This window comes from Salvelinus fontinalis, chromosome 16, assembly GCF_029448725.1.
Source record: "Salvelinus fontinalis isolate EN_2023a chromosome 16, ASM2944872v1, whole genome shotgun sequence".
Lineage (NCBI taxonomy): Eukaryota > Metazoa > Chordata > Actinopteri > Salmoniformes > Salmonidae > Salvelinus > Salvelinus fontinalis.
This window is the reverse complement of record NC_074680.1, coordinates 39,060,639-39,076,767: the sequence shown is the minus strand read 5'-3', so window position 1 is coordinate 39,076,767 and position 16,129 is coordinate 39,060,639.

The following is a 16,129-nucleotide window of genomic DNA, read 5'->3' as shown; positions in this document are numbered from 1 at the left end:
GTGTGTGTAGCGGTGGTGTGTGTGTGTATGTGTGTGTGTGTGTAGCGGGGGTGTGTGTGTGTGTGTAGCGGTGGGTTGTGTGTGTGTGTGTGTAGCGGTGGATGGTGTGTGTGTGTAGTGGTGGGGTGTGTGTGGGTAGTGATGGGTGTGTGTGTGTCTAGTGGTGGGTTGTGTATGTGTGTAGTGGTGGGGTGTGTGTGTGTGTGTGTGTGTAGTGGTGGGATGTGTGTGTGTTTTGGGGTGTGTGTGTGTGTGTGTGTGTGTGTGTGTGTGTGTAGCGGTGGTGTGTGTGTGTGTGCGTGTAGTGGTGGGGTGTGTGTGTGTGTAGCGGCGGGGTGTGTGTAGTGGTGGGGTGTGTGTGTGTGTGTGTGTGTGTAGCGGCGGGGTGTGTGTTTGTGTGTAGCGGTGGGGTGTGTCTGTGAGTGTAGTGGTGGGGTGTGTGTGTAGTGGTGGGGTGTGTGTGTGTGTGTAGTGGTGGGTTGTGTGTGAGTGTAGCGGTGGTGTGGGTGTGTGTGTAGTGGTGGGGTGTGTGTGTGTAGTGGTGAGGTGTGTGTGTGTGTAGTAGTGGGTTGTGTGTGTGTGTGTGTAGTGGTGGTGTGTGTGTGTGTGTAGCGGTGGTGTGTGTGTGTGTGTAGCGGGAGTGTGTGTGTGCGTGTAGCGGGGGTGTATGTGTGTGTGTGTGTGTGTGTAGCGGTGGTGTGTGTGTGTGTGTAGCGGTGGTGTGTGTGTGTGTAGCGGGTGTGTGTGTGTGTGTGTGTGTAGCGGTGGTGTGTGTGTGTGTGTGTGTGTAGTGGTGGTGTGTGTGTGTGTGTGTGTGTGTTGTGGTGGTGTGTGTGTGTGTGTGTGTAGCGGTGGTGTGTGTGTGTGTGTAGCGGGAGTGTGTGTGTGTGTGTGTGTGTAGCGGTGGGTTGTGTGTGTGTGTGTAGCGGGGGTGTGTGTGTGTGTGTGTGTGTGTGTGTGTGTGTGTGTGTGTGTGTGTGTGTGTGTGTGTAGCGGTGGGTTGTGTGTGTGTGTGTAGCGGTGGATGGTGTGTGTGTGGTGTAGTGGTGGGGTGTGTGTGGGTAGTGATGTGTGTGTGTGTGTGTGTGTGTGTGTAGCGGTGGGTTGTGTGTGTGTGTGTGTGTGTAGCGGTGGATGGTGTGTGTGTGTGTGTGTGTGGTGTAGTGGTGGGGTGTGTGTGTAGTAGTGGGTTGTGTGTGTGTGTGTGTGTGTGTGTGTAGTGGTGGTGTGTTTGTGTGTGTGTGTGTGTAGCGGGAGTGTGTGTGTGTGTAGCGGGGGTTTGTGTGTGCGTGTAGCGGGTGTGTGTTTGTGTGTGTGTAGCGGTGGGGGTGTGTGTGTGTGTGTGTAGCGGTGGGTGTGTGTGTGTGTGTGTGTGTGTGTGTGTGTGTGTGTAGCGGTGGGTTGTGTGTGTGTGTGTGTGTAGCGGTGGATGGTGTGTGGTGTAGTGGTGGGGTGTGTGGGTAGTGATGTGTGTATGTGTGTGTAGTGGTTGGGTGTGAGTGTGTCTAGCGGTGGGTTGTGTGTGTGTAGTGGTGGGATGTGTGTGTGTAGCGGGGTGTATGTGTGTGTTTGTGTGTGTGTGTGTGTGTGTAGCGGTGGGGTGTGTGTGTGTATATGTAGCGGTGGGGTGTGTGTGTGTGTGTGTGTAGTGGTGGGGTGTGTGCATGTAGCGGTGGGGTGTGTGTATGTGTGTAGCGGTGGGGTGTGTGTATGTGTGTAGTGGTGGGTTGTGTGTGTGTGTGTAGCAGTGGGGGGGGTTTGTGTGTGGGTGTGTAGCGGTGGGGTGTGTAGTGGTGGGGTCTGTGTGTGTGTGTGTAGTGGTGTGTGTGTGTGTGTGTAGCGGTGGAGTGTGTAGTGGTGGGGTGTGTGTGTAGCGGTGGTGTGTGTGTGTGTGTGTGTGTGTGTGTGTGTGTGTGTGTGTGTGTGTGTGTGTGTGTGTGTGTGTGTGTGTGTGTGTGTGTGTGTGGTGTGGTGTGTGTGTAGCGGTGGGGTGTGTGTGTGTGTGTGTTGTGTGTGTAGTGGTGGGGTGTGTGTGTAGCGGTGGGGTGTGTGTGTGTGTGTGTGTGTGTGTGTGTGTGTGTGTGTGTGTGTGTGTGTGTGTGTGTGTGTGTGTGTGTGTGTGTGTGTGTGTGCGTGCGTGTGTGCGTGTGTGTAGCGGTGGCATGTAGAGAGACGAGCATCGTGTGAGTGATCCACATGCCACCCTGTATTACTGTACAACAAGGGCTGAGCGTACACAGTGTACTCAGCGGAGCTCTCAGAGTAGAATGTCGTTTGTTCTGCTCCTGGCTCTCCTAACGCAAAGCAATAACGGGTGATTTGCACAAGCAAATCAGAAACAAGTGTGGCCTGTCACTGCAAGTCTAAACGCATTCTAATATGATGGAACTTTAAAATGTGTTTTGAATCTAAAGTCTGAAGTATATTCTAATCCATTTGGCTACTTTATGGAAAGTGAGATGACTCTGACTCTACTCTTCATATTGCCTTGGACTAGCTTATATAGGATGACTACAGTTCTATGTAGAAGCAAATGTAGAGCGATAATAGCTAGCTAAGTAGATGGTAGCCAAGGCGATAGTAGCTAAATAGATGGTAGCTAAGGCGATAGTAGCTAAGTAGATGGTAGCTAAGGCGATAGTAGCTAAGGCGATAGTAGCTAAGTAGATGGTAGCTAAGTAGATGGTAGCTAAGGCGATAGTAGCTAAGTAGATAGTAGCTAAGGCGTTGGTATCTAAGTCGATGGTAGCTAAGTCGATAATAGCTAAGGCGATAGTAGCTAAGGCGAGAGTAGCGAAGGCGATAGTAGCTAAGTAGATAGTAGCTAAGGCGATAGTAGCGAAGGCGATAGTAGCTAAGAAGATGGTAGCTAAGTAGATAGTAGCTAAGTAGATGGTAGCTAAGTAGATGGTAGCTAAGGTGATAGGAGCTAAGTAGATGGTAGCTAAGTAGATGGTAGCTAAGGCGATAGTAGCTAAGGCGATAGTAGCTAAGGCGATAGTAGCTAAGGCGATAGTAGCTAAGGCGATAGTAGCTAAGTCGACGGTAGCTAAGTAGATGGTAGTTAAGGCGATAGTAGCTAAGGCGATAGTAGCTAATTAGATAGTAGCTAAGGCAATAGTAGCTAAGTAGATGGTAGCTAAGGCGATAGTAGCTAAGTAGATGGTAGCTAAGGCGATAATAGCTGAGGCGATAGTAGCTAAGGCAATAGTAGCTAAGTAGATGGTAGCTAAGTAGATGGTAGCTAAGGCGATAGTAGCTAAGTAGATAGTAGCTAAGTAGATGGTAGCTAAGGCGATAGTAGCTAAGGCGATAGTAGCTAAGTAGATGGTAGTTAAGGCAATAGTAGCAAAAGCGATAGTAGCTAAGGCGATAGTAGCTAAGTAGATGGTAGCTAAGGCAATAGTAGCTAAGGCGATAGTAGCTAAGGCGATAGTAGGTAAGTCGATAGTAGCTAAAGCGATAGTAGCTAAGTAGATGGTAGCTAAGGCGATAGTAGCTAAGGCAATAGTAGCTAAGGCGATAGTAGCTAAGGCGATAGTAGCTAATTAGATAGTAGCTAAGGCAATAGTAGCTAAGTAGATGGTAGCTAAGTAGATGGTAGCTAAGAAGATGGTAGCTAAGGCGATAGTAGCTAAATAGATGGTAGCTAAGGCGATAGTAGCTAAGTAGATGGTAGCTAAGGCGATAGTAGCTAAATAGATGGTAACTAAGGCGATAGTAGCTAAGTAGATAGTAGCTAAGGCGATGGTATTTAAGTCGATGGTAGCTAAGTCGATAGTAGCTAAGTCGATAGTAGCTAAGTAGATGGTAGCTAAGTAGATGGTAGCTAAGTAGATGGTAGCTAAGGCGATAGTAGCTAAATAGATGGTAGCTAAGGCGATAGTAGCTAAGGCGATAGTAGCCAAGTAGATGGTAGCTAAGTAGATGGTAGCTAAGGCGATAGTAGCTAAGTAGATAGTAGCTAAGGCGATGGTATTTAAGTCGATGGTAGCTAAGTCGATAGTAGCTAAGTCGATAGTAGCTAAGTAGATAGTAGCTAAGGCGTTGGTATCTAAGTCGATGGTAGCAAAGTCGATAATAGCTAAGGCGATAGTAGCTAAGGCGAGAGTAGCGAAGGCGATAGTAGCTAAGTAGATAGTAGCTAAGGCGATTGTAGCGAAGGCGATAGTAGCTAAGAAGATGGTAGCTAAGTAGATAGTAGCTAAGGCGATAGTAGCTAAGTAGATGGTAGCTAAGGCGATAGTAGCTAAGGCGATACTAGCTAAGGCGATACTAGCTAAGGCGATAGTAGCTAAGGCGATACTAGCTAAGGCGATACTAGCTAAGGTGATACTAGCTAAGTCGATAGTAGCTAAGTAGATGGTAGCTAAGGTGATAGGAGCTAAGTAGATGGTAGCTAAGTAGATGGTAGCTAAGGCGATAGTAGCTAAGGCGATAGTAGCTAAGGCAATAGTAGCTAAGTCGACGGTAGCTAAGTAGATGGTAGTTAAGGCGATAGTAGCTAAGGCGATAGTAGCTAATTAGATAGTAGCTAAGGCAATAGTAGCTAAGTAGATGGTAGCTAAGGCGATAGTAGCTAAGTAGATGGTAGCTAAGGCGATAGTAGCTAAGGCGATAGTAGCTAAGGCAATAGTAGCTAAGTAGATGGTAGCTAAGTAGATGGTAGCTAAGGCGATAGTAGCTAAGTAGATAGTAGCTAAGTAGATGGTAGCTAAGGCGATAGTAGCTAAGGCGATAGTAGCTAAGTAGATGGTAGCTAAGGCAATAGTAGCAAAAGCGATAGTAGCTAAGGCGATAGTAGCTAAGTAGATGGTAGCTAAGGCAATAGTAGCTAAGGCGATAGTAGCTAAGGCGATAGTAGCTAAGGCGATAGTAGCTAAAGCGATAGTAGCTAAGGCAATAGTAGCTAAGGCGATAGTAGCTAAGGCAATAGTAGCTAAGGCGATAGTAGCTAAGGCGATAGTAGCTAATTAGATAGTAGCTAAGGCAATAGTAGCGAAGGCGATAGTAGCTAAGAAGATGGTAGCTAAGTAGATAGTAGCTAAGGCGATAGTAGCTAAGTAGATGGTAGCTAAGGCGATAGTAGCTAAGGCGATACTAGCTAAGGCGATACTAGCTAAGGCGATAGTAGCTAAGGCGATACTAGCTAAGGCGATACTAGCTAAGGTGATACTAGCTAAGTCGATAGTAGCTAAGTAGATGGTAGCTAAGGTGATAGGAGCTAAGTAGATGGTAGCTAAGTAGATGGTAGCTAAGGCGATAGTAGCTAATTAGATAGTAGCTAAGGCAATAGTAGCTAAGTAGATGGTAGCTAAGGCGATAGTAGCTAAGTAGATGGTAGCTAAGGCGATAGTAGCTAAGGCGATAGTAGCTAAGGCAATAGTAGCTAAGTAGATGGTAGCTAAGTAGATGGTAGCTAAGGCGATAGTAGCTAAGTAGATAGTAGCTAAGTAGATGGTAGCTAAGGCGATAGTAGCTAAGGCGATAGTAGCTAAGTAGATGGTAGCTAAGGCAATAGTAGCAAAAGCGATAGTAGCTAAGGCGATAGTAGCTAAGTAAATGGTAGCTAAGGCAATAGTAGCTAAGGCGATAGTAGCTAAGGCGATAGTAGGTAAGTCGATAGTAGCTAAAGCGATAGTAGCTAAGTAGATGGTAGCTAAGGCGATAGTAGCTAAGGCAATAGTAGCTAAGGCGATAGTAGCTAAGGCGATAGTAGCTAATTAGATAGTAGCTAAGGCAATAGTAGCTAAGTAGATGGTAGCTAAGGCGATAGTAGCTAAGTAGATGGTAGCTAAGGCGATAGTAGCTAAGGCGATAGTAGCTAAGGCAATAGTAGCTAAGGCGATAGTAGCTAAGTAGATGGTAGCTAAGGCAATAGTAGCTAAGGCGATAGTAGCTAAGGCGATAGTAGCTAAGTCAATAGTAGCTAAGTCGATAGTAGCTAAGTAGATGGTAGCTAAGGCGATAGTAGCTAAGGCGATAGTAGCTAAGGCGATAGTAGCTAATTAGATAGTAGCTAAGGCAATAGTAGCTAAGTAGATGGTAGCTAAGTCGATACTAGCTAAGGCGATACTAGCTAAGGCGAGAGTAGCGAAGGCGAGAGTAGCGAAGGCGATAGTAGCTAAGTAGATAGTAGCTAAGGCGATAGTAGCTAAGAAGATGGTAGCTAAGTAGATAGTAGCTAAGGCGATAGTAGCTAAGTAGATGGTAGCTAAGTAGATGGTAGCTAAGTAGATGGTAGCTAAGGCGATAGTAGCTAAGGCAATAGTAGCTAAGGCGATAGTAGCTAAGGCGATAGTAGCTAATTAGATAGTAGCTAAGGCAATAGTAGCTAAGTAGATGGTAGCTAAGGCGATAGTAGCTAAGTAGATGGTAGCTAAGGCGATAGTAGCTAAGGCAATAGTAGCTAAGTAGATTGTAGCTAAGTAGATGGTAGCTAAGGCGATAGTAGCTAAGGCGATAGTAGCTAAGTAGATGGTAGCTAAGGCGATAGTAGTTAAGGCGATAGTAGCTAAGTAGGTGGTAGCTAAGGCAATAGTAGCTAAAGCGATAGTAGCTAAGGCGATAGTAGCTAAGTAGATCGTAGCTAAGGCAATAGTAGCTAATGCGATAGTAGCTAAGGCGATAGTAGCTAAGTCGATAGTAGCTAAAGCGATAGTAGCTAACTAGATGGTAGCTAAGGCGATAGTAGCTAAGGCAATAGTAGCTAAGGCGATAGTAGCTAAGGCGATAGTAGCTAATTAGATAGTAGCTAAGGCAATAGTAGCTAAGTAGATGGTAGCTAAGTCGATAATAGCTAAGGCGATACTAGCTAAGGCGAGAGTAGCGAAGGCGAGAGTAGCAAAGGCGATAGTAGCTAAGGCGATGGTAGCTAAGTAGATAGTAGCTAAGTAGATAGTAGCTAAAGCGATAGTAGCTAAGTAGATGCTAGCTAAGGCGATAGTAGCTAAGGCGATAGTAGCTAAGGCGATAGTAGCTAAGGCGATAGTAGCTTAGGCGATAGTAGCTAAGTCGACGGTAGCTAAGTCGACGGTAGCTAAGTAGATGGTAGCTAAGGCGATAGTAGCTAAGGCGATAGTAGTTAATTAGATTATTAGCTAAGGCGATAGTAGCTAAGTAGATGGTAGCTAAGGCGATAGTAGCTAAGTAGATGGTAGCTATGGCAATAGTAGCTAAGGCGATAGTAGCTAAGGCAATAGTAGCTAAGTAGATGGTAGCTAAGTAGATGGTAGCTAAGGCGATAGTAGCTAAGGCGAATGTAGCTAAGTAGATGGTAGCTAAGGCAATAGTAGCTAAGGCGATAGTAGCTAAGGCGATAGTAGCTAAGTCGATATTAGCTAAAGCGATAGTAGCTAAGTAGATGGTAGCTAAGGCGATAGTAGCTAAGGCAATAGTAGCTAAGGCGATAGTAGCTAAGGCGATAGTAGCTAATTAGATAGTAGCTAAGGCAATAGTAGCTAAGTAGATGGTAGTTAAGGCGATAGTAGCTAAGTAGATGGTGGCTAAGGCGATAGTAGCCACGGCGATAGTAGCTAAGGCGATAGTAGCTACGGCGATAGTAGCTAAGGCGATAGTAGCTAAGGCGATAGTAGCTAAGTAGATGGTAGCTAAGGCGATAGTAGCTAAGTAGATGGTATCTAAGGCGATAGTAGCTAAGGCGATAGTAGCTAAGTAGATGGTAGCTAAGTAGATGGTAGCTAAGGCGATAGTAGCTAAGGCGATAGTAGCTAAGTAGATGGTAGCTAAGGCGATAGTAGCTAAGGCGATAGTAGCTAAGGCGATAGTAGCTACGGCGATAGTAGCTAAGGCGATAGTAGCTAAGGCGATAGTAGCTAAGGCGATAGTAGCTAAGGCGATAGTAGCTAAGTAGATGGTAGCTAAGGCGATAGTAGCTAAGTAGATGGTAGCTAAGTAGATGGTAGCTAAGGCGATAGTAGCTAAGTAGATGGTAGCTAAGGCAATAGTAGCTAAGGCGATAGTAGCTAAGTAGATGGTAGCTAAGTAGATGGTATCTAAGGCGATAGTAGCTAAGGCGATAGTAGCTAAGTAGATGGTAGCTAAGGCAATAGTAGCTAAGGCGATAGTAGCTAAGTAGATGGTAGCTAAGTAGATGGTATCTAAGGCGATAGTAGCTAAGGCGATAGTAGCTACGGCGATAGTAGCTAAGGCGATAGTAGCTAAGGCGATAGTAGCTAAGGCGATAGTAGCTAAGGCGATAGTAGCTAAGGCAATAGTAGCTAAGTAGATGGTAGCTAAGGCGATAGTAGCTAAGTAGATGGTAGCTAAGGCGATAGTAGCTAAGGCGATAGTAGCTAAGTAGATGGTAGCTAAGTAGATGGTAGCTAAGGCGATAGTAGCTAAGGCGATAGTAGCTAAGTAGATGGAAGCTAAGGCGATAGTAGCTAAGGCGATGGTAGCTAAGGCTAACCAGAACCCGATGAGAAACCGTGCATCTTACTAATTTTGATAAATGCCTGCCACATTACTCATATAGTATAAAAGTATATGATAAAAGTGGTTTTGTAGGCTATAACTAACAGGGTCCTGATGTAAACTATAGGCTCACTGCTGTGCTGTCTCAACCACTGCCTTTGGTAAGGTTATAAGACTAAGTGTGTCAACCATCAAACCCACATCAGAACAACTTCAACACAGTTTATCACCATAGAGACCTGTGTTCCATCCTGGTTCTATATGTACCAGGGGATAGTTCTAAGTTGATAGTACACTCCGACTGTTCTATGGATGAATTCATACAGAAGATTTAACCTGAAATCATTTGAAAACAGAATAAACTTGATCCCCTTTGCTCTTCACTCTCCTCTTCACTCTCCTCTTCCTCCCCTTCCTCCTCATCTTCCTCTCCTTCCTGCCCTTCCTCCTCCTCATCTTAATCCCCGTCCTCCTCATCTTCCTCCCCTTCCTCCTCCTCATCTTCCTCTCCTTCCTGCCCTTCCTCCTCCTCATCTGAATCCTCTTCCTCCTCTTCCTCCCCCTCCTCCTTCTCCTCCTCCTCCTCCTCCTCCTCCTCCTCCTCCTCCTCCTCCTCCTCCTCCTCCTCTTCCTCCCCTTCCTCCTCCTCATCTTCCTCTCCTTCCTGCCCTTCCTCCTCCTCATCTTAATCCCCGTCCTCCTCCTCCTCATCTTAATCCCCGTCCTCCTCCTCCTCATCTTCCTCCCCTTCCTCCTCCTCATCTTCCTCTCCTTCCTGCCCTTCCTCCTCCTCATCTTAATCCTCTTCCTCCTCTTCCTCCTCCTCCTCCTCCTCCTCCTCCTCCTCCTCCTCCTCCCCTTCCTCCTCCTCCTCCTCCTTCCTTTCCCCCTCCCTTTCGTTCTGTTGCTTGGGGAGATGCTATGATTTCTCCTGCAGACCTTTCTTGGGGGACTTCAAAGCTTGTTCACTAAGTGTAGAATGGAAACAGGAAAATAACGTTCTGATTTGTAAACTTTACTCCATCTGCTTTTGTTTAGCTCCGGTGTTGTGTGTTAGAGAGGCAGCTCCGGTGTTGTGTGTTAGAGAGGCAGCTCTGGTGCTGTGTGTTAGAGATGCAGCTCCGGTGTTGTGTGTTAGAGAGGCAGCTCCGGTGTTGTGTGTTAGAGAGGCAGCTCTGGTGCTGTGTGTTAGAGATGCAGCTCTGGTGCTGTGTGTTTGAGATGCAGCTCTGGTGCTGTGTGTTAGAGATGCAGCTCTGGTGCTGTGTGTTAGCGAGGCAGCTCCGGTGTTGTGTGTTAGCGAGGCAGCTCTGGTGCTGTGTGTTAACGAGGCAGCTCCGGTGTTGTGTGTTAGCGAGGCAGCTCTGGTGCTGTGTGTTAGCGAGGCAGCTCCGGTGTTGTGTGTCAGGAGGGAGTCTGGTGCTGTGTGTTAGAGAGGCAGCTCCGGTGCTGTGTGTTAGAGAGGAAGCTCCGGTGTTGTGTGTTAGAGAGGCAGCTCTGGTGCTGTGTGTTAGAGATGCAGCTCTGGTGCTGTGTGTTAGAGATGCAGCTCTGGTGCTGTGTGTTAGAGAGGCAGCTCCGGTGTTGTGTGTTAGAGAGGCAGCTCTGGTGCTGTGTGTTAGAGAGGCAGCTCCGGTGTTGTGTGTTAGAGAGGCAGCTCTGGTGCTGTGTGTTAGAGAGGCAGCTCCGGTGTTGTGTGTTAGAGAGGCAGCTCTGGTGCTGTGTGTTTGAGATGCAGCTCTGGTGCTGTGTGTTAGAGAGGCAGCTCCGGTGTTGTGTGTTAGAGAGGCAGCTCTGGTGCTGTGTGTTAGAGATGCAGCTCTGGTGCTGTGTGTTTGAGATGCAGCTCTGGTGCTGTGTGTTAGAGATGCAGCTCTGGTGCTGTGTGTTAGCGAGGCAGCTCCGGTGTTGTGTGTTAGCGAGGCAGCTCTGGTGCTGTGTGTTAACGAGGCAGCTCCGGTGTTGTGTGTTAGCGAGGCAGCTCTGGTGCTGTGTGTTAGCGAGGCAGCTCCGGTGTTGTGTGTCAGGAGGGAGTCTGGTGCTGTGTGTTAGAGAGGCAGCTCCGGTGCTGTGTGTTAGAGAGGAAGCTCCGGTGCTGTGTGTTAGAGAGGAAGCTCCGGTGCTGTGTGTTAGAGGCAGTTCTGGTGCTGTGTGTTAGAGGCAGTTCTGGTGCTGTGTGTTAGGAGGGAGTCTGGTGCTGTGTGTTAGGAGGGAGTCTGGTGCTGTGTGTTAGAGAGGCAGCTCCGGTGCTGTGTGTTAGAGGCAGCTCCGGTGCTGTGTGTTAGAGGCAGTTCTGGTGCTGTGTGTTAGGAGGGAGTCTGGTGCTGTGTGTTAGAGAGGCAGCTCCGGTGTTGTGTGTTAGAGAGAGACAGCTTCGGTGCTGTGTGTCAGGAGGTAGGCCGGTGCTGTGTGTCAGGAGGGAGTCCGGTGCTGTGTGTCAGGAGGGATTCCGGTGCTGTGTGTCAGGAGGGAGTCCGGTGCTGTGTGTCAGGAGGGAGTCCGGTGCTGTGTGTCAGGAGGGATTCCGGTGCTGTGTGTCAGGAGGGAGTCCGGTGCTGTGTGTCAGGAGGGAGTCCGGTGCTGCCCCAGTAGCGCAAGCCTCCCTCTTATGCCCAAGTTCGGAGAAACTGAAAGTTTGTATCTTAGAAATAGTTCACATACAAGCCATGTATGTCTGAACTCAGAATCAAATAGGCTTCGCAGAAATTGCATGGTCGCTGTGGTAGAACATTTACTTTGATTGCTGATTTTCTGCATGTATTTAAGTCCCATCAGGTAGCCTGATTTCAGATGTGTCGAGGGAAGTCCTTCTTCTTGCAAAGCATGTACATTTTTTAAACTATTATATTAATCACAATAATGTCATTATTGTATGCATGTAACCATACTCAGTAAAAGCTGGTAGGGGTGAGATTAACGAGAGAGAAAGAAAGAGAGAGACGGAGTGAGGAGGGGTTGTTATGAGCTGAACATTCAGAACATACAGTAACAGTTATGAGCTGAACATACAGAACATACAGTAACAGTTATGAGCTGAACATACAGAACATACAGTAACAGTTATGAGCTGAACATACAGAACATTCAGTAACAGTTATGAGCTGAACACACAGAACATACAGTAACAGTTATGAGCTGAACATACAGAACATACAGTAACAGTTATGAGCTGAACACACAGAACATACAGTAACAGTTATGAGCTGAACACACAGAACATACAGTAACAGTTATGAGCTGAACACACAGAACATACAGTAACAGTTATGAGCTGAACATACAGAACATACAGTAACAGTTATGAGCTGAACATACAGAACATACAGTAACAGTTATGAGCTGAACACACAGAACATACAGTAACAGTTATGAGCTGAACATACAGAACATTCAGTAACAGTATTCCAGCGGAAGGGAGGAAAGTAACAGTTGACCCAACTGTGGTTTGTGGCTACTATCATATCCCATTTTAGCTAATTTAAATTTAAATTCAATTCCAGTCATTCTGTTACTGATTTTTTGGTCATTCTGTTATGGATTTTGTATCAGAATGACACATTTTAATCACTTAGTAAATCATAAAACAAAATTGTTATCAATAACAATACTATAAGTAATTGGTAGGTCTGGCATTACTTACTTTCATTATCCTCCCTCCTCATGAGGGAGAGAAATAAAAAAATATCTTGAAGATATGTAGGTTTTTTGTAACAGAATATCAAGACTTTAGGCAATATTAGGCCCAGTGCAGTCAAAAACGTGATTTCAAATCAAATCAAATTGTATTTGTCACATGCGCCGAATACAACATGTGAAATGCTTACTTACTCAGATTTTAAGAAAAATAAGTGTTAAGTAAAAAATAGATTAGTATTTTTTTTTAAATAATTAAAGAGCAGCAGTAAAATAACAGTAGTGAGGCTATATTCTATGCATAGATAATAAACAGAGAGTAGCAGCAGCGTAAAAGAGGGGTGGGGAGGGTGGACAATGCAAATAGTCTGGGTAGCCATTTGATTAACTGTTCAGGAGTCTTATGGCTTGGTGGTAGAAGCTGTTTAAGAAGTATTTTTTCTGTGTGTTTTTAAACTAGATTTCCACACTATGAGGTTGGAATAATACTGTGACATTGTGAAAATGATGATAATACCCTCTCTATGTGTCACGCCCTGACCTTAGAGAGCCGTTGTATTTCTCTATTTGGTTAGGGCAGGGTGTGATTAGGGTAGGCATTCTATGTTTCCTATTTCTTTGTTTTTGGCAGTGTGTGGTTCCCAATCAGAGGCAGCTGTCTATCGTTGTCTCTGATTGGGAATCATACTTAGGCAGCCTTTTCCCACCTAATGTTGTGGGTAATTATTTATTTTCTGTGTGTTTATGTGTGCCATGTTTGTTTCGCTGTTCTTTTTGTGAAGGTTTCATTACAATTAAAAGAACTGTGGAATTACATGCACGCCGCGCCTTGGCTAATCTATGACAGGGAGTTTGAAGACAGTGAACGTAACAGTAAGAGCTGTTTGAAATGAACGCCTGAATTTCACCATGTTTTGGTGGGATGGAGTTTCCGCCTGCCTGGTGATTTTAGGATGGATTTATTTAATTTTTTTGCCTTAATTTAAAAAATATACACACTGATCAAAAAAATAAAGGGAACACTTAAACAACACAATGTAACTCCAAGTCAATCACACTTCTGTGAAATCAAACTGTCCACTTAGGAAGCAACACTGATTGACAATAAATTTCACATGCTGTTGTGCAAATGGAATAGACAAAAGGTGGAAATTATAGGCAATTAGCAAGACACCCCCAATAAAGGAGTGGTTCTGCAGGTGGTGACCACAGACCACTTCTCAGTTCCTATGCTTCCTGGCTGATGTTTTGGTCACTTTTGAATGCTGGCGGTGCTTTCACTCTAGTGGTAGCATGAGACGGAGTCTACAACCCACACAAGTGGCTCAGGTAGTGCAGCTCATCCAGGATGGCACATCAATGCGAGCTGTGGCAAGAAGGTTTGCTGTGTCTGTCAGCGTAGTGTCCAGAGCATGGAGGCGCTACCAGGAGACGTGGAGGAGGCCGTAGGAGGGCAACAACCCAGCAGCAGGACCGCTACCTCCGCCTTTGTGCAAGGAGGAGCAGGCGGAGCACTGCCAGAGCCCTGCAAAATGACCTCCAGCAGGCCACAAATGTGCATGTGTCTGCTCAAACGGTCAGAAACAGACTCCATGAGGGTGGTATGAGGGCCCGACGTCCACAGGTGGGGGTTGTGCTTACAGCCCAACACCGTGCAGGACGTTTGGCATTTGCCAGAGAACACCAAGATTGGCAAATTCGCCACTGGTGCCCTGTGCTCTTCACAGATGAAAGCAGGTTCACACTGAGCACGTGACAGACGTGACAAAGTCTGGAGATGCCGTGGAGAACGTTCTGCTGTCTGCAACATCCTCCAGCATGACTGGTTTGGTGGTGGGTCAGTCATGGTGAGGGGTGGCATTTCTTTGGGGGGCAGCACAGCCCTCCATGTGCTCGCCAGAGGTAGCCTGACTGCCGTTAGGTACCGAGATGAGATCCTCAGACCCCTTGTGAGACCATATGCTGGTGCGGTTGGCCCTGGGTTCCTCCTAATGCAAGACAATTCTAGACCTCATGTGGCTGGAGTGTGTCAGCAGTTCCTGCAAGAGGAAGGCATTGATGCTATGGACTGGCCCGCCCGTTCCCCAGACCTGAATCCAATTGAGCACATCTGGGACATCATGTCTCGCTCCATCCACCAACGCCACGTTGCACCACAGACTGTCCAGGAGTTGGCGGATGCTTTAGTCCAGGTCTGGGAGGAGATCCCTCAGGAGACCATCCGCCACCTCATCAGGAGCATGCCCAGGCGTTGTAGGGAGGTCATACAGGCACGTGGAGGCCACACACGCTACTGAGCCTCATTTTGACTTTTTTTAAGGACATTACATCAAAGTTGGATCAGCCTGTAGTGTGGTTTTCCACTTTAATTTTGAGTGTGACTCCAAATCCAGACTTCCATGGGTTGATACATTTGATTTCCATTGATAATTTTTGTGTGATTTTGTTGTCAGCACATTCAACTATGTAAAGAAAAAAGTATTTAATAAGGATATTTAATTCATTCAGATCTAGGATGTGTTATTTTAGTGTTCCCTTTATTTTTTGGAGCAGTGTATATAAACTCAGCTTTCATTTAAACCCACAATTGATGTGCTCCTATGCCTTTTACATGGACATTGTCACACCCTGATCTGGTTCACCTGTATTGTGCTTGTCTCCACCCCCTCCGGGTGTCGCCCATTATCCCCTGTGCATTTATACCTGTGTTTTCTGTCTGTCTGTTGCCAGTTTGTGTTCACATCAAGCCTACCAGTGTGTTTTCTGTCTGTCTGTTGCCAGTTTGTCTTCTCATCAAGCCTACCAGTGTGTTGTCTGTCTGTCTGTTGCCAGTTTGTCTTCACATCAAGCCTACCAGTGTGTTTTCTGTCTGTCTGTTGCCAGTTTGTCTTCTCATCAAGCCTACCAGTGTGTTGTCTGTCTGTCTGTTGCCAGTTTGTCTTCTCATCAAGCCTACCAGTGTGTTTTCTGTCTGTCTGTTGCCAGTTTGTCTTCTCATCAAGCCTACCAGTGTGTTGTCTGTCTGTCTGTTGCCAGTTTGTCTTCTCATCAAGCCTACCAGTGTGTTTTCTGTCTGTCTGTTGCCAGTTTGTCTTCTCATCAAGCCTACCAGTGTGTTGTCTGCCTGTCTGTTGCCAGTTTGTCTTCTCATCAAGCCTACCAGTGTGTTGTCTGTCTGTCTGTTGCCAGTTTGTCTTCTCATCAAGCCTACCAGTGTGTTGTCTGTCTGTCTGTTGCCAGTTTGTCTTCTCATCAAGCCTACCAGTGTGTTGTCTGTCTGTCTGTTGCCAGTTTGTCTTCTCATCAAGCCTACCAGTGTGTTGTCTGTCTGTCTGTTGCCAGTTTGTCTTCTCATCAAGCCTACCAGTGTGTTGTCTGTCTGTCTGTTGCCAGTTTGTCTTCTCATCAAGCCTACCAGTGTGTTGTCTGTCTGTCTGTTGCCAGTTTGTCTTCTCATCAAGCCTACCAGTGTGTTGTCTGTCTGTCTGTTGCCAGTTTGTCTTCTCATCAAGCCTACCAGTGTGTTGTCTGTCTGTCTGTTGCCAGTTTGTCTTCTCATCAAGCCTACCAGTGTGTTTTTCCGTACTCCTGTTGTCGACAGTCCCTGGTTTCTATTTCTTCTGGTTTTGACCATTCTGCCTACCCTGACCCTGCCTGCTGCTCTGTACCTGTTGACACTGTCCGGTTGGAGGAAATATGTTCCTAGCATGTGAGGAACGTTTTGGCTGGCCTCATAAATGCTAGCCAGCTAGCTAAAATTTAGAATAAAAAATGGTTTGTTTAGCTAGAGTTATGCTAACCTGTTTTGCAATCCCTTTAGAGTTGCTTGCTAGCTACAGAGGTTAGCTGGCTAGTTAGCTACAGTAGTTAGCTACTGCCATCTGTTGTGTTATCATATTTTGCCTATTCCACCATTTGTAGAATGCATTCTGGCATTTGAATATAGTTTGGGAATACGGGATCCGGATACACTGTGGACACGGTAGATACATTTAAATCTAGGTGTAGATGCATGATGCGTTCGGAATTCCATGATCAGAACTCTATGATCAGAATGCTA